Genomic DNA, 16,561 nt, shown 5'->3' on the forward strand with positions numbered 1-16,561 from the left:
TTATTTTATTAATATACAGCGATATATTAACTTACATAAAACACCAATTCCTATCAGGTTGTCAATTTTGATGCAGTGAGGTGATATGTGTTTGGGGGTGGAGGGGGGGGGGGGGGGGGGGAAGCAAACTTAGGTTGCTGTGTTTTCGCTCTAGATTTTAAATCTAGACATCCAGTCTTTGGAAGCGTAGCTCGTCGTTAACTAATTAAAATAAACTTTCCTCACCACTCACTCTCATTATCATAAACTTTCCTCTCTACTCACTCTCATGATCATAAACTTTCCTCTCTACTCACTCTCATTATCATAAACTTTCCTCTCTACTCACTCTCATTATCATAAACTTTCCTCTCTACTCACTCTCATTATCATAAACTTTCCTCTCTACTTACTCTCATTGTCATAAACTTTCCTCTCTACTCACTCTCATTATCATAAACTTTCCTCTCTACTCACTCTCATTATCATAAACTTTCCTCTCTACTCACTCTCATTGTCATAAACTTTCCTCTCTACTCACTCTCATTATCATAAACTTTCCTCTCTACTCACTCTCATTATCATAAACTTTCCTCTCTACTCACTCTCATTGTCGTCCCACTCTATCACGTGGCCGCTCGTCTCCGGAAGTGACGTTTTCGTGTCCGGCACGTGGGCCACAGTCACAGTCATATTCCCAAAAAAATCGATACCCTTTTGTTTTAATAATCGATACCCAGTTCTGAGAATCGATTCCCACTTTATCTGAGAATCGATACTCAGCTTAATTGAGAATCGATACCCTGCTGTTGACTACAAACAGTCCAGGCAAGAGCTTGAGTATTCGATTATATTCTTCACCATGACCAGCCGTTGTCCTGTTTCTGAAATAAGAGAACAAGGATATAATTACACCACGATAAAAAGCGATTAATCAAGCTGATTTTTATCAAACCAACCTGCTGAAAAAGGGCTGATTAAAACATGATCAAGGATCGTCAATAAAGCACTTCACGCATTTGAAGTTGTGTATCCTGCACCCCCCCCCCCCCCTTCAACCCCCTCCCCCACGGTCCACCCTATCGTCAGAAAATACCAAACCCTTTCTCATACATGGCATCACAAAGTTCTGCCCACATCCATAAAAATAGAATCATAACTACATTTTACGTTTTTCTGTACTGTTATAAAGTACAAAATATATTCTACGACATATTTTCTTAGCTCCCCCCCCCCCCCTTTATCTCTCGTCACATACTGTCACAAAAAGTCTAAGACCCCCTACTACCCCCTATGTGTGTGTCGTCAATATGGACCACCCCTAGGTGAAAATGAACGAACGTGCAGTGTCGTTTTTTGGATCACTGGCACCAGATGCTCGCAACACATGTTAAAATCGAGAGGCCTCTGTGTGTGTGTTTGTTATTGTATGTGTATGTGTGTGTGTTTGTGTGTATGCTTTTGTATGTGAGCGTGTGTGTGAGTATGTATGTGTGCAATTTTGTTTGTATGTTTGTGTATGTGTGCGTGTGTTTGTGCGTGTGTTTGTACGTGTGTGTGTTAGTGTTTATTTATTGCTGTATGTGTGTGTGTTTATTTGTGTTTGTGTATATATGTGTGTTTGTGTATATTTGTGTGTGTGTTTGTGTGTGCGTGTGTTTGTGTGTGTGTTTGTGTGTGTGTGTTTATGTGTGCGTGTGTTAGTGTGTGTGTGTTTATGTGTGCGTGTTTGTATCTCAATACAAAGCTGGTCGCCAATACAGTGTGTCACGTTTACAACTGGGGATAAAGGATTGAGAGAAGTTTTATGGGAGTTACAGCATGTAAATAAATATCGGTCAACGTATGGAGACGTGGAACATAGATGTCAACTAGATAACTCTTTGCTGTAGCAGCCTTAGTATCTATGTCTTGCAGTTGTTATCAAAAGAAAATAATTGTTCCTTCCTTTTTTTTCTCGCGACCAAAGAAAACTGTGTATTGTTCTTCATCTTCTTCGCCTGTTTCAATTCCCAAATACGACAAGATTTTCTGTCGTATACTATATTTTCTATTTCTTTCCATTTTTACTTTCTCGTATAAACGAAGTATAGAGAAAGTATTGTAATCGTGCAAAAAAAAAATCGAGATTTTTACAAATCTCGACGTTTTACATCTCACTGATACGGAAAAACATAATTTTGCAATCTTGTCCGTATGTCTGTGTGTCTGTCTGTGTGTCTGTCTGTGTGTCTGTCTGTCTGTCCGTGTGTAAACACGATAACTTGAGTACCGTTACAGCTAGGTTGATGAAATTTCATATATAAGTATTTTATTAAAATCGTAGATCCGTATCAACTTTTGAGCGATTTCTGATAACCTGAAGTGGTACTTTTCCTACTTTGAAATTTTCAAAAGCCTATAACTTGAGTACTATTTCAGATAGATAAATGAAATTTCACATGTAAGTAAAAGATCTAATTCTCTACCTTCTGTTAAATTTTGAGTCATTTCCGTTGAACGGAAGTAGTAATTTACGCTACTTCCGATTTCTCAAAAAACTAATGTAAATTTTTAAAGTACTAATAATATTGCGCACTATTATGCGCTTTTTTATTTAGCGTTCACTTGGAGTGCAATTCTTTTGTCTACGAGATTTTATTCTATTTTTAAAACTTTAAGTATTTAAAATGGATTAAAAATCATGTCTATAGCCCGAGTTCCCACCCCCTGTTATTTTATATAAAAATATTCGAGAAAGTTTAGGGGAGATCACTCCCGGTTTATTTCTTCTACAATAGTTTTCATGTCTCCGTTATTTTTTCCCATTGTGGATTCCGTAAAACGTGGTTATATTTTAACAGGTTTTATGGCCTTTCTATCTGTACAATCTTTTCCGAATGTCTTGTTTCACTGGGTTTTCTATGCTCTTTACCACATTGTAGGGTTAGGTACTTTGTCCAACCGAATATATATGTATAAATACTTATATATATATATATATATATATATATATATATATATATATATATATATATATGAATTATACTATTATGTGTTATAATTCTACTTTATGACCCGAGTGTTTGTATGCTTTATTAAAGTTCTACCTTATGACTCGAATGATTGTGAAAACAAATTTAAGAACCTGTAGACCTTGATACCATGTAAACATCGAACGCTGGAAGCCACAGATACCTGACACAGGAGACAGTGGAAGTAGTGACAGTAACTGCTAGGTAGTGCAGATTCCAGTGAACCGTCGGCTCTAGATGCGGGACATTTGTGGACTTAGACACACGTGACAGACTTGCGGAGAATAGCTTAGGCAGAGTTTTAGACATAGATAGACGTAGACTATGGTAGACACAACTTTAGACATAGACACACGTAGACTAGCTTAAACACAATTTTAGACATAAACACACGTAGACTAGCTTAAACACAACTTAAGACATAGACACACGTAGACTACCTTAAACACAACTTTAGACATAGACACACGTAGACTAGCTTAAACACAACTTTAGATATAAACACACGTAGACTAGCTTAAAGACAACTTTAGACATAGACACACGTAGACTAAAGTAGGCACAAGTTTACACATAGACACACGTAGACTTATCTTAATGTCTATACTATCGCGTACACGGGATTGTAAAAAACTGAATAATTTTTGAAAATGTTGGCAAATTATGTCCCATTGATCACTTTAACAACGGAAATTCGAGTTCTCTTCTTTACAGGTAACCTATGTATGTAGTGACTTACTTATGGAATTGACCTATCCCCGCGTATGACCTGTGTGACCTACTTTCTCATGGCATGATGGATCCCCCCATACGTCCAGGTCTTTAACTGTCCCATGACACGATTCTTACACTTGTGCTTCTAGTTCCAGAATTCTTTGAGAAACCTGGGCTTAGTTTGGTTTCTTTTGTAGTGTCTTGTCTTCATGTATATCACGATACTTTGTCATCAAATTAAGGTTATCGTATCAATCTTAAAGTTTAAGAAAATCGGCCTTGAACTTGTACATTTGGTCTCAGATATTTAGCAAGCAGAACAGTGGGTAGATTGGGGCTAGTGAATTAAAAGGGCAGGAAGCTCTAGACATGGGAGATTACCTATGTGACTTGTACATTCAAGGGCAGTAAGCTCTAGACTTGTGCGACGAGTAAATACAAGGGGAGTTAACTCTCAATATGGGAGATTACCTATGGGACTTGTACATTCAAGGACGGCAAAAAACTATCAACATTGTGAAGGATTATTTACGCTTAGATATTAGACATGTTTGATTGTAAAGTCACGATTTAAAAGGCTATACCTGACATCTTTACACAGGTTTTAAAAATGCCAGAGAATAGCGAATATAAACATGTACAGGACTTCTTGTTTACAACATAATACTGGCACAAATGTGTCGAAACTTGTAGGGGAACAGGGTTGGAGTAAAACAGAATTTGAGATTTTTTTGTCAGAAATTAATAAAATTATATGCATGAATAAATATATATTAAAAATACCAAACGTAATTACAAAATCTACTTCTAAATTCATCAAACTAGTTTGGATGTTAAGCTGATTTGCGATCCATTGGCTCCTTTTTTTTGTTTCTCACTCATATCCGAACACAGGACCACGGCATGATATATTAAACAGCTAACATTAAAACCCTTATTCAAATTGCTGGATACATGGACTAAATAGACAAATACGCGTTGGTTGAGTAGCTGACAAAATGAGAAGTTATAGATTTCAGATATAACAAGCTCAGCTTTGTAAATGCCCGGTTGTTTTTGCCATTGACATGCCCATTAGAGTTTCTTCCAGGCATCTCTTCGGGGAAGTTTACCCCTCCCAAGCGAACGAAATGGAATTTATATAGAAAATATATATATTTTATCAGTGTCTGCCCCCCCCCCCCCCCCCCCCCCCCCCCCGAAGAAAAAAGTCTGGAAGAAACACTGATGCCCATACGAAAAGTTAACCCTATACCGTTTGAGTTCAAGGATCAATATGTTTTACAAGAAGCGGAACCGCTGTACTAGAGCGTTAATAATTCTATAAATTGTCAATTCTAATGGAGGATGTCAACTCTTGAACACAGTTCTACAAACGTATGTGAACTCCAAATGACAAGAACCGTCCATTCAAAAAAAAAAAAAAAAAAAAAATGAAAAAGAAGAAAAAAAAAAACGAAAAAAAAAAAAAACAACGTCATCCCATTTTAGATCTAGAACCTCGACCCCCCCCCTCCCCCCCCCCACACACACTCCACTCCCTTTCTCAGAGTTTCACCCCACACCTTAAAATAACAACAATTTTAAACAACGTAAACTTTTCAACACCCTCCCTATCCCATTTAGACACTTTTATAAAGCTCGACCCCTGCCCTCTACATATTTTTTTCGACGACTCTAACGTACAAAGAAGAAAATGTTTGCTTTAAATACTTTTTTATGAATTAAAAAAAAAGTGTGCAAATCACACACTCGAGTGACCTCCCATTCGATTATCGAGTGAATTACTTCCCTTGACTAAGGTGAGCTTTAGAAGAAGTGGGAAAAAAAACGTGCGTTACAAAGTAAATAGATCAATGCGAGGTTGATGTCACCTTGGAAGTGTAGCAAGTAACGCACTAAGGGCGGCTATAAATTATCGATTATTTTAAAACTGTTGACGTCAGGATTGGAGACAGCTGGATCAGATGCTAGAATGTTTAAGAGGCTCAACGTTATATAGTAGTGTGGCTTAAGTTGAAAACAATTTTTTTTTTAAATTGGACTTTTCCGGTAAAGGGTACCAGGCGAATATAGCCCTAATAACAAACTGGATCTTAATAATAACGTTCATTACGATACCTATTTAACTAAAATCGATATGGTTAAGCAGGATGTCAATAATAAAACATCGATACCTTATTTATATGTTTATGGCGGAGACATTACTTAATTTAGACCTGGGATAGAAAAATGTCTTTACATTTCCTTTAATGAGCGCCATATGGCCATTGTTTACCTTCGATATCTGGTCTTCACGTGCATTAGCATGTGCTATTTTCGGAATGTTACGTCTAGTTATCAAGTCGTTTGACAATAAATTTAAAAAGCTTGATCTTTCATAACGGGTAAAAGGTTTGGGTTGCGTGTGTATACAATAAGGGTTTAAGCAGCATCACATTTTTTAAATAGAGGAAAATTAAAGATACATAATCTTGAAGTATAAAGTAATTAAACACCAGCTAATTACCACTTGCTTAATTAAGTTGATCCGATCACATCAGCATCTACTCCAAGCTTTCGATCTTCGCCTAAACAAATCCCCCCCTCATTTTACATCAACTATTCCTTCACTCACTGTAATAGATCTTCCCCTCCCTCCCCATCATTCAGTGACACCCCACCTATCATTAACCCCCTCCCTCCCCCGCCAATCATTAACCCCTTCCCTCTCCCACCAATCCTTAACCCCCTCCCTCCCTTAACAATCATTGACCTTATCCATCCTAATCCAATAATTTGAATTTGCACATACCTCAACATCTCACAAAGAGCTCGGAAAACTAAATTTTATAAAACTTTGTTCAGATAAAAAAGGATACTCAGAATATACAGCCATTGGAGTTTGGTGCTGTTGTTGACAAGATTGTCTACATAGTTTAGTCGAACTTTGAAAATATTTTATTGGTAGGCTCTGTGAATTTTGTTGCCCCCCCCCCCCCCTCCAACGATCTAACTCGTAATGCCTGACACGATTTTCCCCCAAACGATTCTTTTTTTTTTTTTTTAAATATTGGGTAATTATTGATATGACCGAAATAATTCTTCAGCAGAAAAGCTATTTCTATTTTTATTTAAATGATTACGATGCATAAAAAATAATCATTGTTATGGGGTAGAAATACAAAATACTACATTTAGGCCTAACTTGTATTATAATGTGTTTACAAATATAATAGTAAAAAGTCAATAAAAACATATAAGATATAAACATCATTTAAACACGCTATATGAAACATCTTACTTTTATATCACTTTAGTGTATACAACAAAATTGGCATATCTTCAGCTTCAGAATTTCATTATCCCAAATATTTGGAAATGAGAAAAGAAAAACAACTTATTAATCCATCTTGGTGTACATTATTTCTGAATGTTTCCTGTCCAGCTTTTTAAAACAACTGCAATTCAAAACAAACTAAAAAAAAAAAAACAGCTGTCAAACTGTTTGGTTCGCGAGTAGCGTCTAGTTCCGTGTCACGCTAAATCCGTCTGCCCTCGGCCATGCCTCGCCACACGGTAATTTCTCTCTCTCTCTCTCTTCTTCATTCGGATAAAGACAGTTTTAGTCCAATCAATACTGAGCAAGGCCACGCGCAGCCAAGCTTGACGACACGGTGTGTGTGTGTGTGTGTGTGTGTCGGTGAGTGTGCGTGTTTGTGTGTGTAGCAGAAGACAGCACGGCGACGTAGCGGTGTTGTGAAATCAATGAATGAAAAACTTGGGGACTGTGAAGCAAGTCGTGTTTTGGTCACTGCAGGCCTTGGTGTGTGATATGGCTAGCTTTGAGGTGCTTACCGTTTACCCGTACCCAGATACTCGTATAGATGGTTATCGCTACACAGAGGCGTAGCGAGGGGGGGGGGGCGGGGGTTCGGACCGCACTGGGTGACCACCATTTAGGGGGGGGTGACACCAAGGCAAAAAATAGCAAAATATATAGAGAAAAACTTGAGGGGGGGGGGGGGTGCAAATCAAAAGTTTGAGGGGGGCGGGGGGGGGTGTGCAAATCGAAAGTTTGAAAGTTTGTCCCCGGGAAGGGTCGCTACGCCTCTGGAGGGTGACACCATTAAGTGCCGCACCGGGTTATCTTAGGGTTATCGCTACATATGGTATTAGCCCAATACAGTTAGTGTTATCTTAGGGTTATCGCTACATATGGTATTAGCCAATACATTTAGAGTTATCTTAGGGTTATAGTTAGAATTAGGGGTGTTATGCACGGATCATGCTACAAAACTAGTATCATTAAATAGAGACTACTAAGTTACTAGTTGTAAAGTGTAGCCAATGTCAATACTAACCCTATCCCAATACACTAATCCAAGTCCTACCGTAAGATTACGAATAGGATATAAACTCGAGATATAGCTGGGGATTTAGCACAATTTTGTGTTGGAATCTTGTCCAGATAAGCCCCGCAAAAAAAGAAGAAAAAAAAGAATAGTATTCGAAACTTATATTTTTAAATTTTATTGAAGAGGATGAAATTGGGCATATGCCATTAATAATTTGCATGAAAAGGTTGTATTTGGAACCTTTAACCCTAATCCTAAACTCAACCCTAACCTAAAACTTAATCCTAACCCCAACCCCAACATTAACCCCACCCTAAACCCCAACACTAACCCTAATCCAAACCAGAGTTTCTCCCCCCCTCCCCCCCCCCGAAGAAAGTCTAACGCCCCCCCCCCCCGAACGAAATTGAATTTATATAGAAAATATATACTTTTTACAGTGTCCGACCCCTGAAAATTTTAGCCCCCCCCCCCCCCCCAGAGAAAAAAAGTCTAGAAGAAACACTAATCCCAACCCTAACCCTAGAGGTGGAACAGTTGTTTTTATGGCTTAAGTTTTAATTATTCAAACGTGTCCACATCAAAAACAGGTCTCAAGTGGCGGGGCTTAACTTAATATATTTATGGCGGGGATTACCTGCATTTGCGATTACTGGATATAAGATTACGTCCAAAGTATGGACCTATTTATTCGATGAGAAGTATTACTCCAATATTTTTGGGCGCGTGGTCAAACCATAGTGCTTTCGACTGCTATCGTCAAAAAATAGGTAGAGAAAAAAAACATAAGGAAAACAGTTATCTTTTATCTTAACTGGTAGGTGGTTGTTCATTTTGGTGGACACTGTTATGTACACAAAAGACTCAATATTATGTTCGTGTATGAGAGAGAGAGAGAGAAAGAGAGAGAGAAAGAGAGAGAGAGAAAGGGGGATACACAAGTTTGTACTAATTCCTTCAATTCCAGTTTGCAGACGTAATCACATTCTATTGAAATTGTTGCTAAGTCTACGAGTCTATTTTGTACCTTTACAACAATGCCCCCCCCCCCTTTCGTAAACTTCCCTCTCACCCCCTCCCCGCTCTAACGGGAGAAAAAAAAGTCTGGAAAAAAATACTGGGAAAAAAGCATAGTAGTGTTGGAACTTACCTGTTTTAAGCTTGACTGTCTATAGTTATAATTGTAAAATGTCTGTATTGTGTGATTATGTAACGATTTTTTTGTTTTTAAAATTAAAGGTTATAAATGTTATAGATCCAGCCTACAATTGTTATATCTGAATCCTTTAGTAGAGGACGAGCAGTATGAAAAAGACTTATAATTAATTAGATTATTAATTTGCGACTAAGATAATTTTAGACGCATGTGTTTGCACTCATACTATATGTCTACTAACATTAAGTTTTGCAATCTACAACCGCTACTTACGTGTTTTGTTTTTCTACTTGATAATGCTAAAAAAAAAAACTACCAAACTATTTAGAACTTCTGCTCTGTATAATTTTTCAATAGCAAATAATAACTTAAAGTTGTATTTATAAGTAAGCGGTCAACCTAAGGTGCAGGAATTTGAAATGAATGTAAAGTTAATCAACGATTTATCTCCCATTTAGAAATTCAAATACGAAAATTTTAGTCAAGGGAAATAACTTTTACAAGAGTAGCTAAATTAACCTAGTGTAACTAAGACATTCTTGAAAAACACAATAAAACGCTCTAAATTTCATTACGCAATAATTATAAAGAATCTTTTCTATTATTTATGGAGCCGCGTCAAAAGAATATTATATTTTACTAATTGACTACTTAACTGTAGGTTTTGTTTGAAAGTCTAAATACGCTAGCTTTACTATAACATACTTTTAGTCAATTTTGACGACATTCGACCCCCAGCTGCAAATGTTAAAATATATATAATCTAAATTTTGGATCCCCTCTAAATAGAGGGACGCCTTTCAAAAAACTAAAATACGGATAACTTAAGGGTCGGTCAGAGGCGTAGCGAGGGGGGGACATATGTCCCCGGGCGCCGACCTTAGGGGGGGGCGCCAAATTGAAAGTTTGAGGGGGGTGCAAATCGAAGGTTTGAAGGGGGGGGGGTGCAAATGAAAAGTTCGAGGGGGGGGGGGGGGGGCAAATCGAAAGTTTGTCCCCGGGCGCCGGGAGGGGTCGCTACGCCTCTGGGGTCGGTAATCTGCGGCTCGCGAGGCGCATGTGGCTCTCTTGATGTCTAGATGCGGCTCTCCAGCTCCATGCACAAATATCAAAAGTTATATTATTTCATTTTCAAACTCATAACAAATATTATACTGTTAAAAAAATAAAAATTTAAACAGAATAAAAACAATCATCAGAGAACAGTGAAAATACGTGGAGTAGAGAGTACACGGACAGCTAATAGCCGCTTAGGCGCCAGGCACAGCCCCACATCCGTGCTATAGCCAGCTCCGTGGCGACTATTCCATGCTTGCCACTGCCCAAGTGTCGACTTTTTCAAATATCGTTAAATGGGGAATGTTATTTTATTTAGACTGCATATCCATATCTGTCAGTAATCATTAATTTGACATGAGTAACGTAGGTTTTTAGTTATCAGCGTCCTACTGTTGAGCCGGGTACTGGACGGCGGGGTAGTCAACCCTACATCCAAGCCAGTTAGTCGTTTGCCGTGTTGAGGCCTGCCTGGCTAATGGCAGACACATCCTGAATAGGTGATGCCGATAAAGACAGAAAGAGAGAAGTTAACAGCTTCTAAAGAGGATTGGTATAGTCCTATTGTTAAATTATTTGATTACTAAGTTTATTATGCTGGCGAAACGTGTATGTTTTTATATGAATAAATATTATTTCATATTAAAACTATTTATTTTAAATAACAAACCAAATTTATTTACCTAATCCTAATCAAATACCATAATATTGAAATAAAAATGTGGCTCTTTAAAAAAAATGGGACATTTTTTAGAAATTGTAACTGTTGGCTCTTTCGTCTCAAATGGTTGCCGACCACTGGGTTAACTGTTTGAGACATTGCTATTATTATCGATTATTTAAATATAAAAAATTTTATAATTTGAAAAAACAAAGATTACGCTTAGTGATAAATTCTTTCCTATGTAATATCTATATATATAATTCTCTTCTGGGAGACGCTAGAAAACAAGCTGTAAGCGCGCTCCCTACCACACCCACCACTACATGGTCTGGTGAGCTGTGGTTCACGCTAAATGTTTACAAGCAGAGCCGGGTTTAGCGACGACTGTTAAGGGCAGATAATTTACTTTGAAACGATTTTAAACGTAGGGGGGGGGTAACTAAGTGGAGTTTACTTCAACGGAGGGGGAGAGGAGGGGGGGGGGAAGGAGGGGGGGGTTATTATCCTTAACGCGCTACTTATAGCGTTTTAAAGAAATATTTTCAGTGGCAGCGTTGGTACTGTCGAATTCACAAATTATGAATTACTGAAAAGTAGAAAATAAAACAACTAAATAGTAGCGGCGTATGATATGCCGCGGGGCGGCTCGTTATAAATTAATACTTTAAGAGTAGTAATTTAGATTCCTAAAAAAACAAAAGATTTTTCAGCTAGAGAACGCCTACCTTTCTTTGTAGTGTATTCAAATAAAAAATTCGACACTTTAACACTTCGATACTTTATACCTACGGAACCATATCAGCAACAGCCTTCCACCGATTAAGCGATTGTGTACGATTCATCAAAACTAACCAAACAAGTACAATACTTTAATTTTTAAACACCCCGTCATTACAAAACTCTATACAGATTTCTAATTCCAAGTCAGAGAAAACGAGACTTACAAGCCCTATTAAAAACCAAAATTGTACGTGTTTTTGGAACGTCCCGTCATGCGCTGGAGCGATCACAAAATCAACATTAAAATTAGAAAACCGTTTGGAATATTCAAAATTTAAATTACGAAATTATTTAATCGTTTTCTACATCAATTATCTGACACTAAAATAAAAAGGCAAAGTGATTGGTAAAAAGCGCCCAGACCTTTCTAAATTAGGGAGGTGGGGTTGCATTTTCAACATCGCGATTAAATTTGAGCCTTTATAGACCAAATTTTGGGATGGGGGCGCAACATTGATAGTTCGTCCTGGGCGCCGAAATAGATCGCCACTCCTCTATATATTATCTATAGTTTATAAAAGATAATCAAAGTTTTTAATTGTTAGATACTTTTTGATGATAGCGATTAAACCTTTTTGCGCCCCCCCCCCCTAGGGATACGCCCTAGGCGACCGCCTAGTTCGCCTTATAGGTAGCGTCGGCCCTGGATGGCGAGAGTGGACCTATTTCAGCATTGACAAACGGACTGCCAATAAAGGACCCATAACATTGAAATTTGTACAAATCTAACGGAAGGTGGTGATGACATTAGCCTTTAATAATTAATTATCGGCGAAACAAATGATGGTTCATACATCTAGCGACCACACATCGGAGTCCACTAATCCAGGATTAAGTTTAATCCCATTAGAAATGAACCGGGGCGTAGTCCACGGATGTCGATCAACTGTCAGTGTGTTTAAAAAAAAATAATTCACTCGTACTAAAATTAAAATGGTGGGAAACAAATGGTGACAAGAGAGTTGTTTGTGGATGATGGTGATTAGCAAATGGTGATTAGCAAATGGTGATTAGCAAATGGTGATTAGCAAATGGTGATTAGCAAATGGTGATTAGCAAATGGTGATTAGCAAATGGTGATTAGCAAATGGTGATTAGCAAATGGTGATTAGCAAATGGTGATTAGCAAATGGTGATTAGCAAATGGTGACTAGCAAATGGTGACTAGCAAATGGTGACTTGCTAATGGTGACTTGCTAATGGTGACTTGCTAATGGTGACTTGCTAATGGTGACTTGCTAATGGTGACTTGCTAATGGTGACTTGCTCATTGTGACTTGCTCATTGTGACTTACTAATGGTGACTAGCAAATGGTGACTAGCAAATGGTGACTAGCAAATGGTGACTTGCTAATGGTGACTTGCTAATGGTGACTTGCTAATGGTGACTTGCTAATGGTGACTTGCTAATGGTGACTAGCAAATGGTGACTAGCAAATGGTGACTAGCAAATGGTGACTAGCAAATGGTGACTTGCTAATGGTGACTTGCTAATGGTGACTTGCTAATGGTGACTAGCAAATGGTGACTAGAAAATGGTGACTTGCTAATGGTGACTCGCAAATGGTGACTTGCAAATGGTGACTAGCAAATGGTGACTAGCAAATGGTGACTAGCAAATGGTGACTTGCTAATGGTGACTTGCTAATGGTGACTAGCAAAGGGTGACTAGCAAATGGTGACCCGCAAATGATGACTAGATAATGGTGACTTGCTAATGGTGACTTGCTAATGGTAACCAACAAAAGGTGACTAGCAAATGGTAACCAGCAAAAGGTGACTAGCTAATGGTGACTAGCAAATGATGACTAGCAAATGATGACTAGCAAATGGTGACTTGCTAATGGTGACTTAAATGGTGACTGGCAAATTATATGTAGCAAATCGTCACTAGCAACTTGTGTAGCTAATGCAGTCTAGCAAACGATGACAAACGATGAACGACTTGCAAAAAACTTGAAATGTCTACACCTTCGCCTTGTATTAATTCAGTCGAGCGAACATTGTTTACATAATATATGCTGATGTGCTGTATGCTGTATATTTTATGTTGTGTCGTTCATCTAAACTAACAGGTATCATCATGTTCACAAGAATGAATCAAGAAAGTGGGGTTGGGGGGGGGGGGGGGGGGGGGGGGTGGCGAGGGGTGTGTTTAGGAATAATGTAGCAAGACACAGAGAGAAAACCTGACGTGTAGTGTACTTTTGAGGAGGCACTTGCTTAGTGTAAAAAATGTTTTTTGAAATAGTAAATGAAATCGTTTTAAGGAAATTTTTTTTTTTTTAAAACTCGTTATAAAAAAATTTAGCAGAGGAGAGACCGAAAGAGCTCTGTTTCTATAGTCATAAAAATTACAATGTTTTATCTTTGATTTTCTGTCAAATTTTACATGTTCCACATTTTACCACCGAAAAAAATAAAAGAAAAAAGAAATAAAAAAAAAACAATAAAAGTGACACTTTACGAGTACACTTTTCTCAGTAGAAGTAAAGTTGCTCTGTTTTTGTGTCCTTGTGGTCTAGCTCTGCTCTCTTTACTATATTAGCAAAATGTTCTTAGTGCTACGGTTACTGTCAACCTTTAGATTCACCTACCTGAAGCGACGGAGTGGCCTAGTGTTCAAAACAGTAGAACGTCCCTGAGTCCACCCAGCTCTAACTAGTAACTAACTCACGTTGGTGAAAGAAATACAGCTGGGCATAGTGCTGATCACATTATCCCCTTGTAAGTCGAAGTCCTTGAAACAGGTGAACTCTAATTCATCTGCTCCATGTGTCTTGGGCACGAACAGGAAAAGATGATGATATGTGAAGAAAATATTGCGTGGTCAAACTGTAGAACCAATGTTAGTAGACCGAGTAGACCTAAAGTTCAAACCTTAGAAAACTTCATGCCTTTGAAATCTTGCTTGTAGGAAAGCATTGAGTCCACCAAGCTTTTATGGCATAAATCGTGAACAATGAATTTGAAGTCTGCTTTCCCTTAAATACACAATCGCTTAGTTTTCCTGAATTTCCCTTTGGCTTTTCTAAAATAATGTACTGTATTGTTCAGTTAATCCATTAAGACAGCGTGGTACGTGACGCTTCATAAAGTAATCTAATGAGATGAAGAGGTGAATTAAAATCCATGTGTTTTGCTGGGGTTAGCACTCAAAACAATGCACTGCACTAGTGGACACTCCTTACTTTGTAAGCCAATGATTAGCCGAGTTATTTTTAGATATCGGGGTTTCCCCCGTCGGGGGCATGTTATCAACCGAGGATATTATCGTGACAACCGGATGTGTTGAATTGACGGACAGCTGACCGGATTTTACCTTCTGATTACATTTTTAACTTTCAACTTTTGGTTCCTGTATACACGTTAAAGCGACGACTTCATGATTGTGCTATACATTTTAATTACAAAAAATGGTCCCCCCTCCCAACCCTTTCCCTGCCTTAACCGGACCAATGGCTTAAATTAAAGCAAAGTTAAAAAAATATCTCACACATATCTTGAAATCAGTGGCGTAGCGAGGTCGGGTGTCACCCGGTGCGGCACTTAATGGTGTCACCCCTCCAGAGGCGTTGCAACCCTTCCCGGGGACAAACTTTCAAGTTTTCGATTTGCACCCCCCCCCAAACTTTCCATTTGCCCCCCCCCCCCCCCGCTCAAGTTTTGGATTTGCACCCCCCCCCCCCCCTCAAACTTTCGATTTGCACCCCCCTCAAGTTTTTTCTCTCTATATTTTGCTGTTTTTTGCCTTGGTGTCACCCCCCTAAATGGTGTCACCCGGTGCGGTCCGCAACCCCCGCCCCCCCTCGCTACGCCCCTGCTTGAAATTGTTCTCTGTTGACTTAAGCGCCTCATTAAAAGGGTCAGATTTAATTACAAGGTTGCGTCTTGAGTTAACTTTATTTTTGGTTTAAATGTACTGCTTCTTCATTTAAAATCGATTTTTTAAATTGGTTATGACAGATATACCAAAGCTATAAATATGTATCGACCATTATAAAGAAAACATTAACATGATACATACAACATTGATGTTTTATATGTTTAATATAAAGAAACTCTATACTTAAAACTACCACGATGTAAAATAATCAGCCCGTAGTTACGAGTGAATAAAAAATAATTTTTATATCCGAATTGTGTGAAAACGCATAGTCAGAACATGAGGGTATCCTGACCTTACATAACACTACAATATTATCTTGTAGATTGCAAAATATATTATTAAATTATATTATTACCATACATTTCCTAGATTACAAGAGAATATCCTTACATTATATATAACATCACACTATTATCTCGTAGATATCAAGAGAAAATCTTATAGTTTAGTATCACTTTAGTATCTCACATAACACTCTCCTGTGTATTGTCACATATTACCTACACGATTGTCTTGTTGTATGTAACACACGTACCGGGCGTGTCACACACCACACACGTTTGTCATCTCACACAACCCACACATTCATCATGTGACGTAATGCCCACAAATCTCATCTAAAACTCCACAATTCTTGAAAAACACTTTCCTTACAATTTGAAAATGAAACAAAAACTTTCATTTATCTAGCTTTTGTGGGATGGCGTGGTCGAACGGTAGAGCGTTTGGCTGCTAGACCAAAGGTCACGAGTTCAGATCTCGGTTCAGACATGAGAATGTAGGACGTCGCTGAGTCCACATTGCTGTGACTTAGATGAAAGTCAAGGCGACTGGGCATAGTGTTGACCACACTATACTTACATATGCAGCGATCAAGAAAAATATGAACCCTACTTAATCGGTCAAATAGATTGCTGTCTAAAGAGGAAAACATGTTGCGTACTTTTACTTATTTATTGCTTTTGTACCAAA

This window comes from Physella acuta, unplaced genomic scaffold, assembly GCF_028476545.2.
Source record: "Physella acuta isolate Inbredline_101_S28 unplaced genomic scaffold, ASM2847654v3 ptg001810l, whole genome shotgun sequence".
In the NCBI taxonomy this organism is placed as follows: domain Eukaryota; kingdom Metazoa; phylum Mollusca; class Gastropoda; family Physidae; genus Physella; species Physella acuta.